The 22900-nt window shown below is 36.9% G+C and overlaps 2 long non-coding RNA genes across 5 annotated transcripts in view; both read left to right on the forward strand.

Moving 5' to 3' along the window:
* LOC116663657 overlaps positions 1 to 22900 on the forward strand; it is a 333860-nt gene that overhangs the window by 82785 nt on the left and 228175 nt on the right. The gene's annotated exons all lie outside the window — the stretch shown is intronic.
* LOC116663660 overlaps positions 8900 to 22900 on the forward strand; it is a 33773-nt gene continuing 19772 nt past the window's right edge. Inside the window, exon 1 of the long non-coding RNA XR_004319925.1 lies at positions 8900 to 8975. This is a non-coding gene — a long non-coding RNA (uncharacterized LOC116663660). The remainder of the gene's footprint in view (positions 8976 to 22900) is intronic.

Genomic DNA, 22900 nt, shown 5'->3' on the forward strand with positions numbered 1-22900 from the left:
CTGTAGCCTGCCTTCATTCTCCTGGGTGTAGGCTCTGAGGGAGGAAAGGGCACATCAAAACATAGAGTATTTGTTTTCATGGAACAAGACACTTGGAAAAGAAAAAGAGATCACTTCGATGTTTGATGTAATTTGGCTTTTAGAAAAATTTGCTTTGTTTTTGCACTTTTTTGGGGGGGGTAGGGGTTGTCAAACACATGAAAACCTATTCTGAAAGCTACTAGTCAACATTATCTGGCCCTAGCAACTGTTATCTAGGACAGAGATCCCAGGAAAATATCATTGTGTGACATGACATGATATGGTAAGAGCACCAGGGTCAGGAGGTGAAGAGGTGCCCTGGGATATATCCAGGAAGGGAAGGTTACATGAGAGCAAAGATGATCCAATCGTTCTCAGAAACTAGATATTAAAGTATGTATATTAAAGTGTGATTCTCCTCCAGTGTCTCATCACTTGTGGCGGCCACACTCTGGATGAAAATCTGGACATTGCCCATTCTTACCATCTTATGATTAAAGAAAAAAAAAATAGGAAGGACGCACAGCTCCACCATGACCACTTCCCACGGAGTACCACACACTCCATTGTTGGTGCAATTCCAGAAATATGTGTGATTCTTTCTGCTGCTTCTAACTTGACAAGTGTGATCCACAAATCTCTAAAGAATTCTGCTCTGCTAAATATTCAAGAGGGTGTTTGACAGAGGGAAGAAAGGGAAAATTAACAGAGACAAAAAAGAGCTGGGCAAGAGAAATAAAACAGTTATGAGAATTTATAAAATAGGAAGGAAGTTTTTACATACAAAAGATTTTACTGAATCCTATTGGGAGAAATGAATCTACCATATCAATTATTAACATTTTAACCATTATTTCCATTAAACTATAATATTTCAGAAAAGAGGATAATCAGCATGATTCCTTTATAATTCCTTTTATTTTATTTAAAACATTTTTTTAGATAAGTTATTTGGAGAAAGTATCCTGTTTCCTAGTGAGAGGAAAACCCCACCCCTTTTTACATGGTGTGATGATTCTAGTCCAAATGCAATGAGTTTCTGGAAATGGCAAGTGAGACACTTGTTGCCATGGTGATTGTTAATAGTTCTGACTCAGATATAGCGTTGCTATAGCAACTGTATTGAAGCCCTTGGGAGGTGGTGCAGTCTTTTTTTTTTTAAGAAGGAGGCCAGGAAGAACCATTTTAGTAGCTTCTTGCTGTACTGCAGTGACAAAGCTTTCAAGGCTATTTCATCCAGATGAAAGATCGTCCTGTTCCTGCACTGATGAACAGATATGTTACACTGCAGGATAAATATAGTCCCATACATCTTAGTAGCAAGTACATTATCTGCCTGTTAATGAATTCTAATTTTCTGACTGTAATAGTTTCTAATAACACAGGTACTCTCAAGTGGACATCTTGAAGAATCTTTAATGTCACCAGCAATACAAGAAAGCCAAAGGTCAAAGACCAAATAGGGCAAAAATCACAGAAATGTAGATTGTTTCAGCTTAGATGCATCCCTGTAACGGTGGGATACATGGCTAACGAAGCATTTAGAAGATCCACTTGGTTGGTGTGCGTTTGGTTCTCTACAGCGTGTGCTTGTATAACATCTTCTATATACCCTGTTCTTAAAATAGTGATTGGCGTACAGAAGGCCCTCAATAAATATTGTGAGTGAGAGTCAACCTGTTAGGCAGTGGAGATAGTGTTTACTTTTCCCTAAGGCCACTCACATAATTTTGTATCATTCAAGGCTTTTGACACATTCTGTTCTACTTAGAGATGAGTGTGTTAAGCAGGTCTATGTTCTTATAAAACTGATAAGTGGGTACAATTCTCTTATGTCAGGACTTATTCCTGATTTTCAAGTGTTAATGATCCAGGATCAGACCTGCCTAGGGCCCTAAAGCTTTGACACAGTGTGTAGGTCAGCTGGAATGGAATTTTAAAAGCAACCCCTCTGTGTAGCCTCTTTTCCAATCAGTAGATTAGATCAAGTCTCTAAAGACTCTTCACTGATGAAACAGGATTTGAAAGTGATGGGATAACATCATTGGCTGGACCCTAAGGCTGCCTTCTCCCAATTTAATCCACTATCAACTGCCTCTTTTTGTTGTTTCCTTCCATGGATTCTTGGGCTAAGGTACTTTTCCCCTCTTCCCCTATAAAGGTCCCTTGAGTGCTAAAATATTGCACTGTTTATCTGTGAATATTTCATAGCACCTACATGGTGATTTCAGAGTAGGAAACCAGTTAAACCAAGTTAAATAAAATAAAAGGAAATTGAATATTTATTTATTTCCCCCTACCTTTTGATTGGATTCCTCTTTCCTGCCTCTGAAGGTAGCAACTAATTAATATGAGAAAAGCATAGATGTTAATGTGGATGGTTGGCATCAATGGGAGTATTCCCTTTTACGTGAAAAGAGAGAAAGGCCCCTGAATAATTAGAAGATCTGCTTGTTCTGCTCATCCAGATCTAGATGTGGTTCTATATATACAGCAAATGTTTGTTGAGTGAATATCTTTTTCTGGAAACCATTAGCTTTATACATGAATTGTTGATCCCACAGAATAGTGGGTTTAGTTTTCTCTGTGTTCCCTGCACAGCTGGAAACTGTAACAGAATGTTGGCTATATGCTAATAAACAATCTAACCCTCATTAGGCCAGTTTTGAAGATAGTTATTCTCTTAAATAAAAATCCTTTTGCAACAAGCTTACCAGGATGGCTCTTTGTAATGCTTTCTTTCCCCATGTTGTTAGACTCAGCCTTAAATGTGTGACAATGCCTGAAATCTCTCATTTCCCATCTTGATGTTTCTTAGCTGCTTCTCCCCTTCTAGTCAGTTTCTCCATTTTTCAGGGACTTGGTATTAGGCTTTTTTTTTTTTTTCTTTTCCTTAGTTGAAAACTTTTAAACTCATTGGAAAGTTGACTTAAAATTTGTTTAATGAGCTTTTGAAAAAATTGGGGCTTCTTGTGTAAAACAGCACCTGGGCAGTGTCTCCTAATAAAATTCTGACTATACCTATGAAAATGAGAAAAAGGTGAAAATCCACAGTGACACTGAAAATGACTGACAGTCAGCTTATTTCCCCATCTGAGGGAATTTTCATTCGCTACAAGGTTTTTGGTTCTAGATTGAAAGACTCAACTGGTGCCTTACTTTTATTATGCTCAAATGGAAGTACTTAGGAAGAGCTTCCTCAGCCCTCAAGGTATGCCCCTTGGTTTAGAAAGCTGCTGTGTTTCAAGTAAGAACTTGGGCAGCTACCCACCCCTCTACCACTTAAACTGCTACTTTGGCGGGGGTAGCCATGATGCTGTCATCTTCTCCCTTTTCCCTTCCCCTTGTTCCCAATCAAAACTTTTTCTTTTTATTGTAAAAATCACAGCATGAAATTTACTATCTTAACCATTTTTTAGTTTACAGTTCAGTACCGTTAAGTATATTCACATTGTTTGAAGACTTCTCTTGTTATATCCAGTTAGAACCTACAACACCAGAAAAGAAGAAAGGAACTGAAGAGGGGGGAGGGGGGAGTGGTAGAGTGTTGCATCATGGGAAGTGGGGAAGTATAGTCTTCACAAATAAAACATATTTGGGAAAAGAGATAGGGGGAGTGTTCGCTACAGTATATATGAACTGCATCTGTTTAGAGTGTCAGAAGACTAGAAAGTGGGCCATTTCAGCCCAGCAGAAGTCCATAAAAGTCACCAATCCAGACTGTTTGTACACCTAAGAAGAGAATTCAGCAGTATTTCTCTATGTAGGGAGTAGGAACCAATATGATGGGCATAAAGAAATATTGCAAAACAAGGGAAATAAAGTTATTGTGAAGACTCAAAAGAAAAAGCATACCTATGAAAAGGATTTTGCAAGATACAGGAGAAAATTTTAGAAAATTGACTTTTCCAAGAGAGTAGAAGAATATATAAATTCTAGGAAAGGGAAACAAATCTGAAAGCATCAAAGGATATAATGCAAAGGCAGGTGACTGAGATGACACGTAACTATATCTAACACTGTGCTTAGCTCTGTAGACTGTTATAAATCACCTGAACCTATAAGAAGCTGTTGAATATGAACATGTTAAAGGATGCATAGAAATCTAGACACTATGCAATAACCTGTTAATTAAGGGTCCAAGTAAATAGTACAGACCTTCTGTTCTCTAGACAGTCAGGAGGAGGCAAAATCAATGTTGGCTGGAGTTATCAGAGAGCTGAAAAGATCTGGCTCAGTAGGATAGAAGCAAGAATAGAATTCCAGAAAGGGACAGTAGCTTGAGCAGAAGTTCTTAATTTGTTTTGGGCAAATGCCATCCTCCTCAAACTGTCCTCAGATAGTCTTATTCTTATAATCTTTTTCATTCATGTGTTTAACATTTCAAAATCTGACACCACTTTCTGGCCAGTATTAACTTGCTTGGGCTACTTCTGAACCTTTTGGAGAAGGTTCAGTTCACCTATCTGTCTCCAGCCCATGAACTTCTCTCAGGCAAGATTGTAAAACATCTAACGTCTCAATAATATGCTAATTTTTCTAACTTCAGTCAAATCAGGCATTTTTCAGGCATTCTCCTCTCACAATAATTTTGTGTTATAGGCAGAGTTGATGATAATCGTCTCATTTACAGACAATATTAAAAAGCTATAAGGCTTTTCTAGACCTTCCTTCTTTTAAGCAAGAAAATGGTTAGGACTTAAACCCAGGGTTTTTGATTCCTCGTCTCATGGTCTTTTTGACAACATAAGTGACTGAGTAGCAAGAGGAAGGGAAGAGAAAGGTGGTGGAAATGAGCAAATAAAAATGTTTTTCTTAATTATTTTTAAAGATAGGAGTAGGACTGTGGATGTTTGAAGAGACTGAGAATTTGACTTTCCTCTCCAACCACAGATGTTATCTACACCATTATTTATTCAGCTATGGAATAAAGGATGTTAGGATTAGAGTGTCATTTTTGAGGAAGAAAGGTTAAGGCACATAAGATATAGGCCTAGTGAGAAGGGAGGGTTCATCTGGATAGGAGCTGGGACCATTCGCCATGTTCTAGAGAAGCAGAAGTACGGAGTACAAAAATAGCTTGATTAAGCAAGTGAATACAGCAAAGTAGAAGGGAGAAAGAAGCAAAGACCAAGAAGTGAAGACCAAAGAAGGGATAAAAGCAAAAAGGAATGATGACTGAGAGAAGAGCATGATGTCAGTAGGGAACATTCCAGACAAGAGAATATCACAGGACCAGAATTGTGATACAAGTGCGGTAACAACCATTTGACAACTGACAGTCGAGAAAATCATATGATATTTACTTTCAAGGAAAGATAGCATGCCTCTTATTTGTTCTTTCCACGGTGCTATATTAAGGAAATAGTCGGCATGCCTTGTTGACAGTAGAGAACTATTATGGGAAAACAAGATTCTGGAATAACCGGAGGGGTGGTTGACGATACAGAGTTTTCACATGACAATAAAGTAGCTTAGTGTAGTCCAACTGGTTTAACAATCTTACGTGACATTTGACAGTTTATATGTTCTTTGTCCTCCATGTACTCTTATGCACTTGATTTTTTTGTTTAAGCTACAGTGTTGTTAGTTCCAGTGGTCGCTTCTCCCTTTTGAAAGGTTTGTGAGGACTCATATACAGGAATATAAAGACCAGAGGTTGAACTTAGTCATATTTTTAAGAGAATAGTTAAAAATTAACACGCATTCTAATTTTGTTTTGCTTTGCCCAGAGAATTAATTACCATCAGGCTGCAGCACTCACATTCTCAACAGTTTTTTGACCTGGAGAAAACCAGGCTGTTGGATGAGTCTGACTCCCCAGGCTTATCTCATACTCCACCTTGCCTGACCTCTTTGCTGCCAGAAATATAATTCTGAACCCTAGCAGCATTTGGTAACCTTCTCATTATTTTAATGTGTTTTGGATATACATAATGAAATGTCTGATTTTCCTCCTTTCTTTTCCATTGAATTAACACTAATTGGCAGTCACTGTTTAGCTGTTGGTTTCCTATCCGCCCTGCCCTGAATTCCTTCCAATTTCTAGACCCTCAGCAGAGAAAGCCACCTTACCAGACAAATAGACATAGACCCAGCTTCTTGAGGACTACTGCCACTGCCTTGGAATTATATTAGGTTTCTAGGGCTGATAGCAAAGTACCACAAACTGGGTAGTTTAAACAGCAGAAACTAATTGTCTCACAATTCTGGAATTTGAGAGTCCAGAATCATTGTGTCAGCCTGGTTGGTTCCTTCTAAGGGCTGTGAGGAAAAATATGCTTCATGCCTCTCTCCAAACTTGTGGTGGTTTGCTGGCAGTCTTGGGTTTGATTTGGTAGAAGCATCACCCCAATTTCTGCCTTTATCTTCACATGGTGTTCTCCTTGTGTGCATGTCTATTTCTGAATTTCCCCTTTTTATAGACAACAGTGTATAGAAGTCTGTTTTATAGACAGGCACTGGGGATTAGGCTTCCATATGAATTTGGAGGGCACAAAATTCAGCCTGTAACAGAAGTATAGGCTTTCTACATCAGAAACACAAGACAAAACACATTTAAAGACTTACTTTGGAATTCTTTCTTTACTGGTTTGACTTCTTTATTTGATCTTTATCTTTACTTTTCTCCTTTAATCCTTTCTTATTTAGGCCCCTCCCTTAGAAATCTCTTTTCTTTCTATCCTAATTATCTCTTTTAAAGTCTTTGTTCCTTCTTATTATGTTCTTCTATTTCTACCTTCTTTTCATTGTGGATACCTGCTTCTGCTCCTTTTATTCAAAAGAAGGGTTAACATCTCTATGAACCAGTGATTATCAACCAGAGAGGTAAAATATCCTGGGTTGAGTGAATCCCAGGGTTGTGAAATGTGTTCAAATAATTTATTCCTTATAGTTGGTAAATACCCAATTCTACCAATGATTTACCTTTTTAAAACATGTATTTCAGAATAAACCCTTAATAGTCCCCCATTTATTTGTATTCTGATATGTTCTCTTGAAGCAGGAAGAGAAGGAAGTTATAGTGAGCATGTGGGAATTTGTATGTGATGGATAGACCACCGTATCTGTGCCCATGGGAGTGTGTCACACATGTGACTCCTGTCCATCATGTGTCTCTAGGCAGAAAAAAGGATGAGAGTCACTCCTTCAGACCCTAAAAATTCTTGGGTATGAGAGGCCTTCCTTGGGGAGGTAAAGAGTAATTTTTTTTTTCAGTCTAGACATGTCCTATTTAAGTGTAAATCAGATATTTTGTACATATTCTCGGATAAGACAAAGCTAATTTTGTTATATGTGGCAAAATTTAAGTGATTGACTTTACCTTTATACTTTGATATTCAGTAAATCTTTGTGGGTTAATAAGTTTAAATCTTCTCATCAAATTAAAAATTCTCAGATGAACAGCATCAACACTGAACAGGAAGTTGTGAAATCTGAATTTTAATTATGGTGCAGATACTAACAATTTACTGTCACTTTGACATGCCACTCAGATTCAGTAGGCTACAATTTCTTTATCTGTGAACTGTGGTGTTTACATCAATAGCTACTAATAATTGTTTTACAAGTTTTAAAGGATAATTTCTTCAAATGTAAAATTACGAGTCTCATACTAACATAAAATGAACAAATGTCAAAGTCTTTTATTTAACTCAATTAATTAATGAGGGAGCCAGTAAGATGCAACAACTAGTTTCCAAGATTGTAAAAACACACAAAAATATATAAGTAATAAAAAATAAGTTTACTAAAATATGCTAAACTAGTCAATATCCAGAAGGCAATATTTCAACCAAAAAATCGTTTGCCTTTCTATAGACAAGAATCATTTGCATTACTGTAAATATTTTATAAATTATAGAGTTGTAAAATACCTTAAACACAATAGAAAGTGCAGGCTTCTCCAAATAAAATAACCTGAAAGCACGTACTTGACAGGAAACTCAGTATTCTATTTTTGTCCATTTTAAAATCCTTTACAGTTTTCCTGAGGTAAATATTGGAGTCCTTTGTTTCAAACAAAATGTTCTAACTCTATTCATAACTCATATGAAAAGAAGAATCACTTTGGTTGAAATGAGTATAGGGGCTTCTGATTAAGCTTCCTGCTTCTTCCTTATTTTTTCTCTTGGAGTATTCACTGAGACCCTAATCCAGAGTTTTTAGATCTGTGTTAAGTCACAGTTTGGAAACCATTAAATGATTTCTCTAATTACTGATTGGCCTTACATTCAGTTCCTCAACTTTACTTTAGTAGTTCCCATGCCTACACATTGCACCCATGCCTCTACCTGCTCCCCACTAAACACACACATGCACACACACACACACGCATGCACACACACACACACACACACACACACACACACACACACACACACACTGCTATATCAAGGAAGGAAGATATCCCTTTGAGGGTCCTAATGTATTCTTTACAAACTATCCTCAACTCCAAAACTGTCCACGACTGTAGAATTTCCATCTCTTAATTTCATGGAATTATAAGTTACTTGAAAGAATACAGTCTACTTCACTGAGTAACCTGCACCTTAAGAGGCCTAAAGTATTCTTGAAAATAATTTACAAATATATCAGTTGGGTTTTAGTATGATGCTATCTTTATCATTAATGTATTCAGTCTATTTCTTAATTTTGAAAAACATGGCCATATTTTTTAGATGCCTCTGGGCACATGTACCAAAATATCTCTATAAATTCTGCAGTCATGCTTTCCTCTTCTTTATTTCTATTCCAAATTATATGGATTGTGAAAGTCTGTTGTCATGTGAAGACTATGAAGAAGTTCTTTTACAAACAGGACACTGTTTCCTCACTACACATTCTGACCTAAAATCTTTCCTTTTCTATCCTGTCTGTAGACTTTACAGTATGCTGGCCTTGGTCCTGGTCCTGGGCACAACATGTGTGAGATTCTTGCCTTAGTGGCAATGGTGAGTTCATTTCTTAGAACCCAGAGTCATTGTTAGTAATCCCCATACTATGATCCACTGTCTTGTTCCAGCTTCTTATAGTGAAACTCAGATCTTCAATTAATTTTCTGATTCTTACTATTTGTTCTTGCAAGTACCCTCCCTTTCACTGACCTATAATAAACTGTCTGTTCAGCTGATCTCTTACACTTGACCCTTTGCCTTCCTAAATCCAAGATGCCTTCCCATTTCCTTTTTCTTGGCTTACCCAAGAATAACTCCATGTACTCTATTCTCCTGTGTCATTTTGGTTAGTCTTTCCTGTCCTTTCTTGTCTTTTAGCTGCTCAAATCCTGACCTTCTTTCTGTATATAATCCCAGGGCTTTAAGAGACCAAGATACTAAAGTAAATTTCAGTATTACCTAGAAAATCCCAAAAGTTGCTTTTCTCACCCCAAAACTATCATTCTCCTCCCTGTGCTTCAACATCCATCACAGAGATATGAAGTATTTTGATAAGAGACCAATATTTTCTTAAAACAGCATTAAATGAAATGACTTGTTTGATTTGATTAGGTCCACTATCTGAAAAATTCTTTGTTCTTTCCTTTCTAACCCTGTCTCTTGACTAGGGTGGAAGCATAGACCAATGAGAAAACCTGATAAGATAGCTAATTTTGTGAAGTAAGCACTCTATACCAAGTGTTATACTAAGTATTTAAAAAACTCTATTCTGCACGATATCCTCTAAAGGAGATGCAATTATTAACCCCATTTTACCACTGAGAAAAGTCTGAATAAGTTGCCAACTAATAACTTTCATAACCAGGATTCAAATTTAAGCCTTTCTGACTTCAGCGCTCACTAAACTCGACATCCTCCCAGGGTAACGCACTAATATCACAATCTGTTATTAAATGAGTGGCAACCTTGACTGATTTGCATTTCAAAACATTTACATCCATTTGTGGTAGAAATGTTCAGACAAACCATTAACCAGAGGGAAATCTCAGAAAAAGAGAAGCATCAGAAGACAGTGGCAAGGGCACAGGTCAGAAGATAAGGAAGCTCAGGTTCTAGTCTGAGCTGTTGGGCAAGAAGCTCTCAGAGTTTCCATTTTCTCATTTGTAAAATCAGACTTTTGTACCAAATAGTCTCAAATGTTTCTTCCAAAATGTAACTATTTACTTCCTGAGAGGGGCTAAAAAAAAATCTATCCACAATATAATTAATTTCTGCAGTTGAAAGAGCTATGAGAGCACTGTACATGGGTTGGCCTTGTATGGTGAGAGTAATTATGCAAGTCAGTCCAGCTCTCCTGTTGGTCTTGTCCTCTCTTGCTCTGTATCAGAGCAACTGCTGAGTGAGTCACTGAGAGCCAGGCAAGTGTGGCAGCAGTGTTACTTCCTAGGACTGCTGTCATCAAAGTGGCAGGTCAGATCACCACCTGGAAAGTGGACATGCATTCTCCCTTAACGTCAGCCTCTCAGCATGTAAGAGCCATTCCAACCCAAAGACACTGGGTTGGGCTCATGTGGAAAAAGGGAGAGGTTAAGAGAAGTTTCAATAGCAGATGATGTATTGTAAGTAAAAGCATAAAACTACAAGATGAAAATCTGGAAAACATGCTGTACAGATTCCTTGGAACACAGCTTGAGGGAGGGAGGCCTGGCTGAGTATTGTTGAGCAACAAGAGCAGCAGACAGATCACTGGTATGCAGCCATCACAAATGAGGGTGTGAGAACATCTGTTATTTTGTCTGCCTGGCTCCCCTTTCTGTTGGAAACTGCTCCTCTACCGCACCAAGCACTTCTGATGTGGCCATCTTTCCTGCCACACAGGGGTGGTAAAATGACTCAAGGTGGCCAATCAGAGTATCTCATTTCCCAATGAGATACTGATACTGATTGACCAGAAGTGGGTATGAGACCTAAGTACAGCCAATTAGTGTCTTTTGGGGGAAATTTCTATTGTTACAGGAAGAGAGTTTATGAGCTGTAAAGATCATTGTAAGATGGAAGAAAATGGTGGACTCCACCACTTAGAAAGAGTAAGCCAACATGGAGGAAGGAATGTCAGGGAACATTACTTAAGTATCCAGCTCCAAATATGCCTGAAACCTGAAATCACCCCAACATTCTAAGTCTATAAGACAATAAATACCTATCCCCCGTTAAGGACAGGTTTATTTGGGGTATAATTTACATGCAGTGAAATTCACCCTGTTTAGATGAATGGTTCCATGAATTCTGACCAATGTATAAACATTGTATAATCACCACCACAATCAAGATATAGAATATTGCTATCACCCCAAAAAGTTCCACCATGCCCCTGTGCAGTTAGTTAGTCTCCTTCTTCTACCCTGCCCCTAGAAACCACTGATCTGTTTTTCTACCCCTGTAGTTTTACCTTTTCCAGACTCTAATGTAAAATGGAATCAGAAAGTATGTAGCCTTTTGAGTATCAAAAGTTCAATAGTTTGTTCTTTTTTATTGCTAAGTAGTGTTTCATTGTATGGATATATCACACTTTATTCACTGGTTCATGGGCACATGGACTGTTTGCAGCTTTTGGTGAATATAAAGAAAACCACAATAAATAATTGTATAAAGGGTTTGTATGGACACATTTTCATTTCTCTTGGGTAAATATACCTAAGCATAGGATTGTTGAGTTATATGGTAAATACATTTTTGATGTTACAAGAATCTTCCAAGCTATTTCAAAGTGGCTGTATCATTTTGCATTACAACCAGAATGAGAATTTCCACTGCTCAGCTTTCTCACCAGAATCTGATGTTTTCTTTTCTTGTTTAATTTGAACAATCTAATATATGTCCAGTGGTTTCTCATTGTGGTTTCAGTGAAAATGATAGTGAGCATCTTTTCATATGCTTATTTGCCAGCCACATCTTTAGTGAAGTATCTGATTGAATCTTTTGCCCATTTTTTATGTTCTTATTATTGTATTATGAGAATACTTTATAGATTCTGGATACAAGTCCTTCATCAAATTTATGTTTTGCAAATATTTATTCCTAGTCTGTGGCTTGCCTTTTTATTTTCTTTGCAGTGTTTTTCAAAGAACAGATGTTTTTAATTTTGAAGAAGTTCAATGTATCAATTGTTTTATTTCATGGGTTATGCATCTAGTGTCCTATCTAAAAAATTTTTACTAAACCCAAGGCCATGAAAATTTTTTCCAATTTTTTTTTCTGCTAGACGGTTTCTACCTTTAGATTTTACATATAGAACTATGATCAGTTTGGGTTCAGCTCTTGCATATAGTGCTCCTCCCTTTTAAAGATGACTTAATTTGAGTTTTTGCCCTTGGCAACCAGAGTCTTGACTAATACAAATGGAGTTGTTCCCAAATGTTGAATGAGAAACATTTTAAGAAAGGACGTATTTAGTGGAGATGTATTTGTAGAAGACGTGTCAGTTCTTTCCAAAATCAATTTAATTTCAGTGAAAATCCCTTTGAGATTTATTTATTGGATTTTGACAAATTGAATTTTTAACCTAGAAGAATAATGAGTGAGAATAGCAATAAATTTTATAAAAATAAAGAGACTTGGGCTATAAGATATTAAAATATACAATAAACCACAATAATGAAACCAGTATGGTGCTGGTATGGTGTGCAAACCAGTAGAACAGAATAGGGAGCCTAGATACAGGCCAGCATATATGATTTATATCAATGCACAATTTTTTTTCAGTAAATGGTGCTGGTAAAAATTAGTTTGAAAATAAATTATGTTCTTATCTAATATCAAAATCCCAGGTGAATTAGAATGAAATATAAAAAACTGAAACATTTAGAGGAAAACATTCTCAAATGACAGTTCAGAGCTAGCATCTTCTTGGTCTTTTTAGGTGATTTAACTTGATTGCATAATTGCCCACGTAGTCTGCATCTCATTTCATTGTACCAAGTTTACCTAGAAATCTAGATTATCTCGGTCTTCTTTGTTGAAAGTGTAAGCACTCTGTTTTGATGCATAATTTTATTTATTTTTGTCTACTGTTTGTCAGAAGCACTTGTATTCAGGCAAGATTTGTGAAAATATTTTCCCCACCAAATTAAATATGGCTTCTAATATATTCCAGAGGGAACATTTTATAATTAACTCTGAGGGTGTGGGGTCTAGGGGCAAAGTAGAGAGCCTGAATTGACTGCAGTGTTTCTGCAGCCACATTTTTCTTCTCTTCATAGATGCTCCAGCCTGGGGGATTAATGTTTACCTTGATTTAATGTCTCATCAGAAGCATGACATCCACAGCAGTCTGGCTGCAGCAGGATTAAATGAAGCATGGCCGTTTCTTCAAGAGAGGCTTAAACCTCAAGCCATCAGCCCCAGAGGGGAGGGGCAGGAGATGAAGAGGCAACAAACTATTGAACCACCAATGATACAGAGTGAGAATGAACAATTTAACCCCTTTCACCTCAGGCACAATTTAGGGCAGACATGAAATCTAGGAGTTAAACTCAAGAGGAAGCTTTTAGGCTTTCAGGGAAGCTGCTTTGGTCCACTCCTAGCCCACGCCACATGGAGCAAGTGACCTTGAGACAAAGGGATAAACTCTGTCTTTAAGGGAGAAAGAAAGGGATATTATTTTCAGTGTTTGGAAATTGACTCCAAAGCCCTGTCAGGACAAATTTTTGCCAGAGTAGTATATTCTTTCTCCCAGAAGCAAGCAGATGAATATAAGAAATGCTAAACCAGGGCAGAGTGAGGGCCAGTCCACCCAGAATTCTGCCTCTGGCAGAGGATCAGGGAGAGATTTTGAGAACCAAGCATTAAGGGTTTTGCTTTTCATCCCTATCCCCAAATTTTCTGAGTTGCTTCACCAAACCATTAAGGATCTGGTGTCATGAAATTATTTGTTTCTTGTAACTCTTGTATTTTTACTTTTTTTTTTACCATTTCAGTAGGATAATGAGTTCTTCAGATTCAATATTGTGTGATGTGGTACTTATTTGTCCTAAAATTAACGACTTTGAGTTTCAGGGGGTAGACTTAAATTCTTAGCGTAGCATAGAGTCTCTCTTAATCATGCATAGAGGATCTAGGCTGATCTTGGGTCTTGTATCTTGATGTTGGCTGGGTCTCTGTCTCCATGTGATCTCTCATTCAGGGTCTTAGTCTGTTTCTTTACATGGAAGAGGAGTGTTCCAAGAGGCAAATACGGAAGCTGTGTCACAGACCCAACAATTGGCTACATTCTGTTGGTCAGAACAAGTCATAAGATTACCTAGATCCAAAGAGTGGAAAATAGATTCTACTTCGTGATGATAAGAGCTGTAAAACATTGTGGCTCTGTTTTTTTAATCTACCATGTTCTGGTCTCTGGCTTCCAGATGCAAAATGTGTTCACCCTCTTTCCACAAAGTTATTCTCATTATAGCCTCATTATCAAGTTTGAAGTCCACAATCTCAATGTAACTTGAAACAAAAAAATTGATCATTTTTATTGTCATAGGTCTCATTGTGCTAAAGATACCTGCCATCTAAGAATTGCCATTCTTAAAAGAGATACTCTTTTGGTGTCCTTAGTGACATAATTTCTTAGTGCCTAATTTCTACATCGGGTTTAACTGATTTTCTTGGATGACTTATGAAAAACATGTTTAGATCTGCTGTAAAGACTGTAGGCATAAGTCACATCCTACATTATTAAACACTAGGGCTTATCATTGCAGGAAATCAGTCCTGTTAATGTCAAATCAAATTTGGAACTTTATCAGTCTGTGTGGCAAATAGGTCTTTCAGATGGCTCATTCCATCATAAATCTTATTTGAGCCAAAATGTAGGAAAAGATTGTAAAGGACTGTTTGTCAAATACACCTTGAAAACTGTAGCACTTCAAGGAAGAGTTGTAGATGGGGGTTCATTTTTAATCTCACTAAGTGTGCTGGCCTGGCCATCCAAAACTTATCCACATCTATTGTGGAAAAGTATGCTTGGGAAAGAGGCATCTCAAAATTTCTTCTGACTCCATCTAGATTTTGGGAGTCATGAACCCATTAAAAATCTAATAACAGCCACAAAAAATGATCATACACTCAGGATTTGGGGATTTGGGGATTCCTTGAAATCTTTCTTGATAATGCTTCAGTTCTTGAATTTTAAAATGCCTGTCGATCAATTCAGGAGCTTGTCAACAAAGACAGAATCTCAGGCTCTGGGCTCCAGGATTTGCAATTGGATTAGGCCAGATAAGAATTAGAGATGTCCATTTTTTACAAAAATATGAGATGAGTCTGATGCAGGTTAGTTTTGAGTTTGGTTGCATTTGAGAAACCTAGAAGTTCATAAACCTTCATTTAATTTTTTTGCTCTTTCTGGAGATAGATATACAACTAAAAACAGCACATGGATAATTTTTTTCCTTTCCCTCAGTCCCAGAACACTTCACAAGTATTTCAGTGATTCAGCTATTACATCTGGCTCAGCTAATGATGACAATGGAGTAGACTTCAGTTGGATAGTTGTTTCATTGTGCATACAGAAATATGATATGGGCTTGGTTACTTAGTTGCAATTTTGAAAATCATGATCCCTTGAACATAGCCCAAACTGCTCTTGAAGACTAAACACAAACTATTAACATTCTTCAAATGCTCTAAATGCTGTTAATATATATGTATTCATTTTCATGTACTTGGAATCAGTGTGGTGATCTTTCTTGTAACATTTCCCATATATATAAGGCTGTACTTATTTCCATCTATCAATATCATTCACATACTTGTTATTTTGTATAGCTATTATATTCCACTGTGCAAATGTGTCAGAATATGTTTATTTCTCATAGGTGAGCTTTGGCGTATAGATTCTATTTAGCATCAGCTGTATGCAATGGTACCTCTTTTTAAAAATGATTATTGTGAAAGAATTATTGTGGGAAAACACCTTGCAAACTGATCTTGAAAGATACTTGGGCCTTATATTGACACACAATTAGCCCACAAAAAACAGGTAATAAATTGAACCCAAAATGTTGTCAAGGAAGTAAATAAAATTTTAGGCATCATTAAGCATGATGTTAATAGATTCTAGACGGGAATATGGCAAGTAGAAATCAATCAAAAAAAAAAATGGTGGGGAGAAGCTCCTCCCAGAGAAAACATACTAGCTGCATACAAATTTATGAAGTTGAGTTTGTAAGCATGGCAGAAGACAACTAGATGATATAGAAAGAGAACTATATGGAAATGATATTGTGTGATATTTCACAGACTTCCTCAGCAGACCAAATATACTTCCTTATGGCAGATTATAAAGAGATATATTGGTATTTCAGGAGACTTAAACTCTCTTGAAATCTGTTGGAAGCCTTACTTGGCTAAAAGGAGGACATCTGATAAGTTTTTGACTACCCAATTATTTTATTACTGAGAAAGTAAGAGATTAAATGTAGGCAAATTTATCCTGGACTTGACTTTAACCAAGAAGGAAAACCTGATTATTAATGTAACAGTAAATGCCTAGTACCAAAGAAAAGGAACACTGGGTTTAGTTATTCATGTGCCCTAGACTTTAAAAGCCAATTGTTAAAATGCTTCCTTGAGACTCTGAAAGGGAAAATAGATGATGAAGGGCAGAAAGTTCTATAAATGCAATTCAGGCTGTATAAAAGTTCTGAAAAGTTCAATGAGGAAGGCAAAAGGAAAGACATCTAAGGAAAATAATGTGGTTGCGTAAGTATTCCACTCTAAGTCCAGGTTCATAAAAGACTTTTAAAAAAGATTTAAAGAGAGACATGTAATGAAAGATGAATATAAAAGAATGACTGGAATAAAAGAAAAGCACCAAGAAGCCTAAAACACAGAAGTGAATGAGGTAAGCTTTAGACAGAGAAAAAGAGATGGCAAAAATGATTACTCTAACTATGCAGAGTAAGAAGAAATTACAGGCCTGTGGCATGAAAGAGAGGTACAAGAAAACTCAAGATTTGCAGATGCTATTCCAGTTTTCAAAGAGAGACATGTTCATGCCAGAAAGTATGAACTAAACAATTGAATTTTAGTTTTTATCAGCAATTTTGATTGGATTTTTAATTAGAAGGCTTGTGAACCTTTGAAAAAGAATGTGGTGACCACTAGGCACCAATATGCACTCACCAAGCACGAGTGAAGCCATGTTGATTTCACATCATTTTGAGGTGATGATTGCCTGCTAATTCAGGAAAGCATCATTGGCTTGGTACCTATTTCAGTGAGGGATTCAGTGAGGGATTTGATTATTTTTCCTTCATGTTATTTAGGATAAAATGGTAAAGCACTTTATGGATTATTAAATGAATTAATAACTTGTCTGTAGCTACCATTTTAATACTAAGGAAGAAGGTCTTCATTTGACTAAAAAATGGTTTATCCTTGGCAGTTCAAAATTTATACCAGTGACTTGAATGAAGGAATGTATTGTGTACTACGTAGCACACATGAGTTTTTTTTTTTTAACATTCTTTATTGATTTATAATCATTTTACAATGTTGTGCCAAATTCCAGTGTAGAGCACAATTTTTCAGTTATACATGAACATATATATATTCATTGTCACCTTTTTTTCTCTATGCGCTACCATAAGATCTTGTGTATATTTCCCTGTGCTATACAGTATAATCTTGTTTATCTATTCTACAATTTTGAAATCCCGCCTATCCCTTCCCACCCTCCGCCCCCTTGGCAACCACAAGTTTGTATTCTATGTTTATGAGTCTATTTCTGTTTTGTATTTATGCTTTTTTTTTTTTTTTTAGATTCCACATATGAGCGATCTCATATGGTATTTTTCTTTCTCTTTCTAGCTTACTTCACTTAGAATGACATTCTCCAGGAGCATCCATGTTGCTGCAAATGGCATTATGTTGTCGGTTTTTATAAAAAGCACACATGAGTTTTAAACACAAATCCCACTAAAACAATTTTGTATAGGATGTTGGTTACTCAGATTTGAATCCTGAACACCACAGGTGAATCTGAGTCAGGTAGAGCCACATTGGACTATTAGGGTAACAAGAAGTTTTTGTTAACTATTCTGAACTAATCCTCAGTCTCAAAAAAATTGTTGAGAGTTCACCCCATTGTGGTAGGCTGAATGATGGTCCCCCAAAGATATATAAGTATTAATCCTTGGAATATGTTATTTTACATGGTATAAGACACTTTGCAGATATGATTAAGTTAAAGATCTTGAATTGGGAGATTGTCCTGCATTGTCTAAGTGCACCCAGTGTGATCTTAAGTGTCCTTATGAAAGGGTCAAAATCAGACAGAAAGATGTGAGGACAGAAGCAGAAGACAGTCTTTAGAAGCTGGGAAAGACAAGGAAATGGAGTCTCCCCTAGAGTTCCCAGAAGGAATTCAGCCCCTGACTTCTGACCTCCAGAACTGTTAGATAATAAATCTATGTTGTTTTAAGCCATCAAGTTTGTGATAATGTGTTAGAGAATCAAATGAAAACTAATACATCCATACAGAGAAAACCAAGGGATATGTGAAATGTGATATAAAGGTATAGTTTTTCCTCAGGGAGGAACAGATGATCACCATTCACTAGTGGGGCTGAAAGTACTGTCTTCATCTAGTTTGGACCCACTTCTGCACATCCTACTTGCTCTTGTTCCATTTTGTCCTACTATGGCATAACTGCTAGCTCAGTACCCTTGTTACCTGGCACTGTGCTGAATTTTAGTTAGTGGAAACGTAGTCTTTTTTTTCTTGTAAACTACAATTCCAGGCTTTACTAACATTTTAATCTAAGGGCTATTGCAAGCATTTTGTGAAAACTTTCAAAACGTATATTTATACTGTTGGGGAGTTAGCTAATCATTTATATTCTTTTCCCTCAGCTTTATTGAGATTAAATTGACATAACATTTTGTAAGTTTAAGGTGTACAATGTGGTGATTTGATACACAGACACACTGTGAAATGTTTACCACACTAGGCTAGTTAACACATCCACACCTTACATAATTACCATTTTATTGTTGTTGTTATGGTGAGAACACTAAATCTCTTCTCTCATAGTAACTTTCAAGTATACAATACAGTATTGTTAACTATAGGAACCATACTGTACATTAGGTCTTTGGAACTTATCAGTCTTACCATTGAAAGTTTGTACCCTTTCATCATTATATCCCCATTATTCCTATCCCTTGCCCCAAGCCACTGACAACCACCATTTCTATTCTCTGTTTTTATGTATTAAACTTAAAAAAAATTTCACGTATAAGTGATAACATGCTTTATTTGTATTTCTCTGTCTGGTTTATTTCACCTAGCACAATGACTTCAAGGTACATTCATGTTTTCCCAAATAGCAGGATTTCCTTTTTATGGCTGAATAATATTCCATTTGGTATGTGTGTAATGACATCTTTATTCATTCATCCATTGACAGACACCTGGTTGTTTCCAAACCTTGGCTATTGTGAATAATGCTTCAATGAACATGATAGCACAGATACCACTCTGAGATGATGATTTCCTCTCCTTCATAATTATAATATATCCCTAAGTTAGACTGCTGGATCATATGATAGTTCTATTTTTAATATTTTGAGGAATACCACACTAATTCCCATAATGACTATACCAATTTACATTCCCACCAGCAGTGCACCAGGGTTCTTTTTTCTCTATGTCCTCTCAGCATTTATCTCTTATCTTTTTGATTATAGCTATTCTAAGAGTTGTGGAGTGATATCTTGTTGTTTTGATATGCATTCCCCTAGTGACTATTGATTTTGAGCACTTTTTCATGTACTTGTTGGCCATTTCTGTATCTTCTTTGGAAAAATGTCTATTCAAGTCCTCTGCCCATTTTTTAATCTGATTGTTTCTTTGTTTGGTTTTGAATTGTATGAATTTCCTACATGATATGAATATTAGCCTTTTACCATATATGATTTGCAAATATTTTCTCATTCTGTAGGTTGACTTTTCATTTTGTTGATTGTTTTATAGCTTTTTAGTTTTATGTAGTCCCACTTGTTTATTTTTGCTTTTGTTTTTTGTGGTATCATATCCAAAAAATAATTCCCAAGACTTATGTCAAGGAGTTTTTCTCCTGTTTTCTTCGTTTTTTTTTTACATTTTAAAGTCTTGCATTTACGTCTTTAATCATTTCAAGTTAACTTTGTGAGTGGTGTTAGATAAGGTTCTCATTTCATTCTTTTGTATGTGTTTTATCCAAGTTTTCCAACACCATTTGTTGAAGAGACTATCCTTTCTCCATTTAGTATTCCAGGCTCCCTTGTCGAATATTAGTTGACCATATATGTGTTTGTTTATTTCTGGGCTTTTGATTCTGTTCCATTTATCTATGTGTTTGTGTCATTCTGTTTTGATTACTATAGCATTGTAATATAATTTGAAATCAGGAAGTATGATACTTCCAGCTTTTTTCTTTCTCAAGACTGCTTTGGCTATTTAGGGTTTTTTGTGGTTCCACAGGAATTTTAAGATTGTCTCTTCTATTTCTGTGAAAAATACTATTGGAATTTTGATAGGGATTACACTGACTCTCTAGATGGCTTTGGGTAATATAAACATCTTAGCAGTATTAACATTTCCAATTCAGGAACATGAGATATCTTTCCATTTATTTATGTCTTCAATTTGTTCATCAGTCTTATATTTTTCAGTGTATAGATCTTTCACTTCTTTGATTAAATTCATTCCTAGGTATTTTATTGTTTTTGATGTTTTAGAAGAAATGGAATTGTTTTCTCTATTTCTTTTTCAGATAATTCATTGTTAGTGTATAGAAATGCAACTGATTTTTGTATGTTAATTTTGTATCCTGAATCTTTACTGAATGTGTTCATTAATTCTGACAGTTTGTTGGTGGAGTCTTTAAAATTTTTTATGTACATGATCATGTCATCAGCAAATGGACAGCTTTACTGCTTCTTTTCCTTTTATTTCTCTTCTTTTCTTTCTTTTTCTGATTGCTCTGGCTAAGACTTCTAATACTATGTTGAATAGCAGTAGTAAGCATGGGCATCCTTCTCTTATTCTTGATCTGACAGGGTATCTTTCAACCTTTCACCGTTGAGTACAAGGTTAGCTGTGGGTTTGCCACTTTTATTATGTTGAAGTATGTTTTTTCTATACCCAGATAGTTGAGAATTTTTATCTAATGAGTTGCATCACACTAATTGACTTTCATATGTTGAACCAACTGTGGCTGCACACTGTCCGCATAAGACTGTGCACTGCACTTAAGGCTGGTGAGGGTGGTCCAGCTTGGGGCATGCGGTTGGACAGCAGGGGGAACTAATTACAGGAGGGCCCAGTAGTGCAGGCCAGTGACTAGAGATTGGGCTGAATCCAGGCCTGTGAGGGCCTCAGCCATCACCATGAACTTCCATGGCTGCGGGATCTTGCCACCAGTATAAACAAGCAGTGGGGGTCAGCTGCTGGGTCTAGAGTGTCATCTCACACTCAGGCAGCTGCAAGACTTGGAGTAGCTTCCATTGTGAGTCCTGGACTCCAGCAGGGGTGGGAGGTGAAGGAGGAGAGAGCAGGCAAGAACTCAGGTGGCTGGCATCAGCAAATGTGAGTATCTGTGGGGCAAAAACCTGGAGAAATCTGCTGGGGGTTCTGCAGCAGCTCTGCTGGCCATTGGTTTCCTCAGTAGTGGAAAGTGCTGGGGTGTTTGAAGAGCTGGTCACAGGGAACTATGGTTGCTTCTGCTGCATAGATGATATTGGTAGCTCCTGCTTTTCTTCCTTGTTCCTAGCCACCTCTGTTCATCTCAGCTTTGCTTGTCCCTGGGTGGAGTGAAAATCAATCTGGTTCTTTGTACAGTGCTTGGAAATGCTGGGGAACCTGGTCATTCACCTTGTTCTCCCTTTTCCAGTGAGGAAAACTCTTTCAAGTTGGGGAGTTCCCTCTTGTTTCTGAGCAATGCTGGCTTGGGAGATGGGGTGATATATACAAAATGAAGCTGTTTTTCTTTTCTTGTTGTGTGGCTATTCTCAAGTTTTTTGTTCCACTGTATTGCTGAAGTTTATTAAGTGAACACCAGAGCTGTCTCAGAGATGTTTCTGTTTGTGTATAATTGTTCACTGTCTAATTGTTGATCTTTGTTGGAGGACAGAAGCTGAGATCTCTTACTCTGCCATCTTGGTGACATCATTGTAAGAAATAGCCTTTCAGTGCTAGCTCTTCATCAGATGATTTCCACTGCAAGTTTTGTTTCCTTCAAATACTGGCACTGTCTATAGGGTATTGTAGCTCTCTGTCCAATCCACATGTTCTGCACTGGTGTTCTTTTCTGTTATGATAGGTGTCCTTGTCTCTGGCACCATCGTTCTTGGTGCACTATGTCAATAAGAGGGGAGTTTTAAATCCCAGAATGCACTCAGTCAAAAAAGAAACTTACTCATTGTGATTTCAGGGGATGTCTGGATGGAACAAATTATATCAGTAAAATGTAGAGGTGTCAGGTCAATTCATGATAGACAAGAAGTAGTAAAGAGAGCAATAAGAACCAATTCTCCTTATGATAGATCACAGGCAATCAAGGCCATTCTTAATACATCAAATGAAAGGATGACAGTCATCTCCACAGAAAGGTACCGGGGAGGGGGTCTTTCTTATCTTATAACCACCCCTCTTATTGAATACTTTATGGGATTAGTAATTTATTACAAGACTCAGTGCCAAGTTTAAGTAGCTTAGTCTAGCCCTTCAAGTTTGAATCAAAGGATGACACCTTTACAAAAGCCAGAAGTCATAAAAAGGAATGTTTTATATTCAGGCAGCAAACCAATGGGTAATCACTACCCCATGTTCCCATAAAAAAGATGAGATAATTCTCTCTTTGTGAGGAAGGAAATAAAACCATCAGATTTCTACCAACACCACACTCTTAGTAATCTTCAGTATAACATAAACAGGCCATGAAAGGGCA

Source organism: Camelus ferus, chromosome 1, assembly GCF_009834535.1.
Source record: "Camelus ferus isolate YT-003-E chromosome 1, BCGSAC_Cfer_1.0, whole genome shotgun sequence".
Taxonomy (NCBI): domain Eukaryota; kingdom Metazoa; phylum Chordata; class Mammalia; order Artiodactyla; family Camelidae; genus Camelus; species Camelus ferus.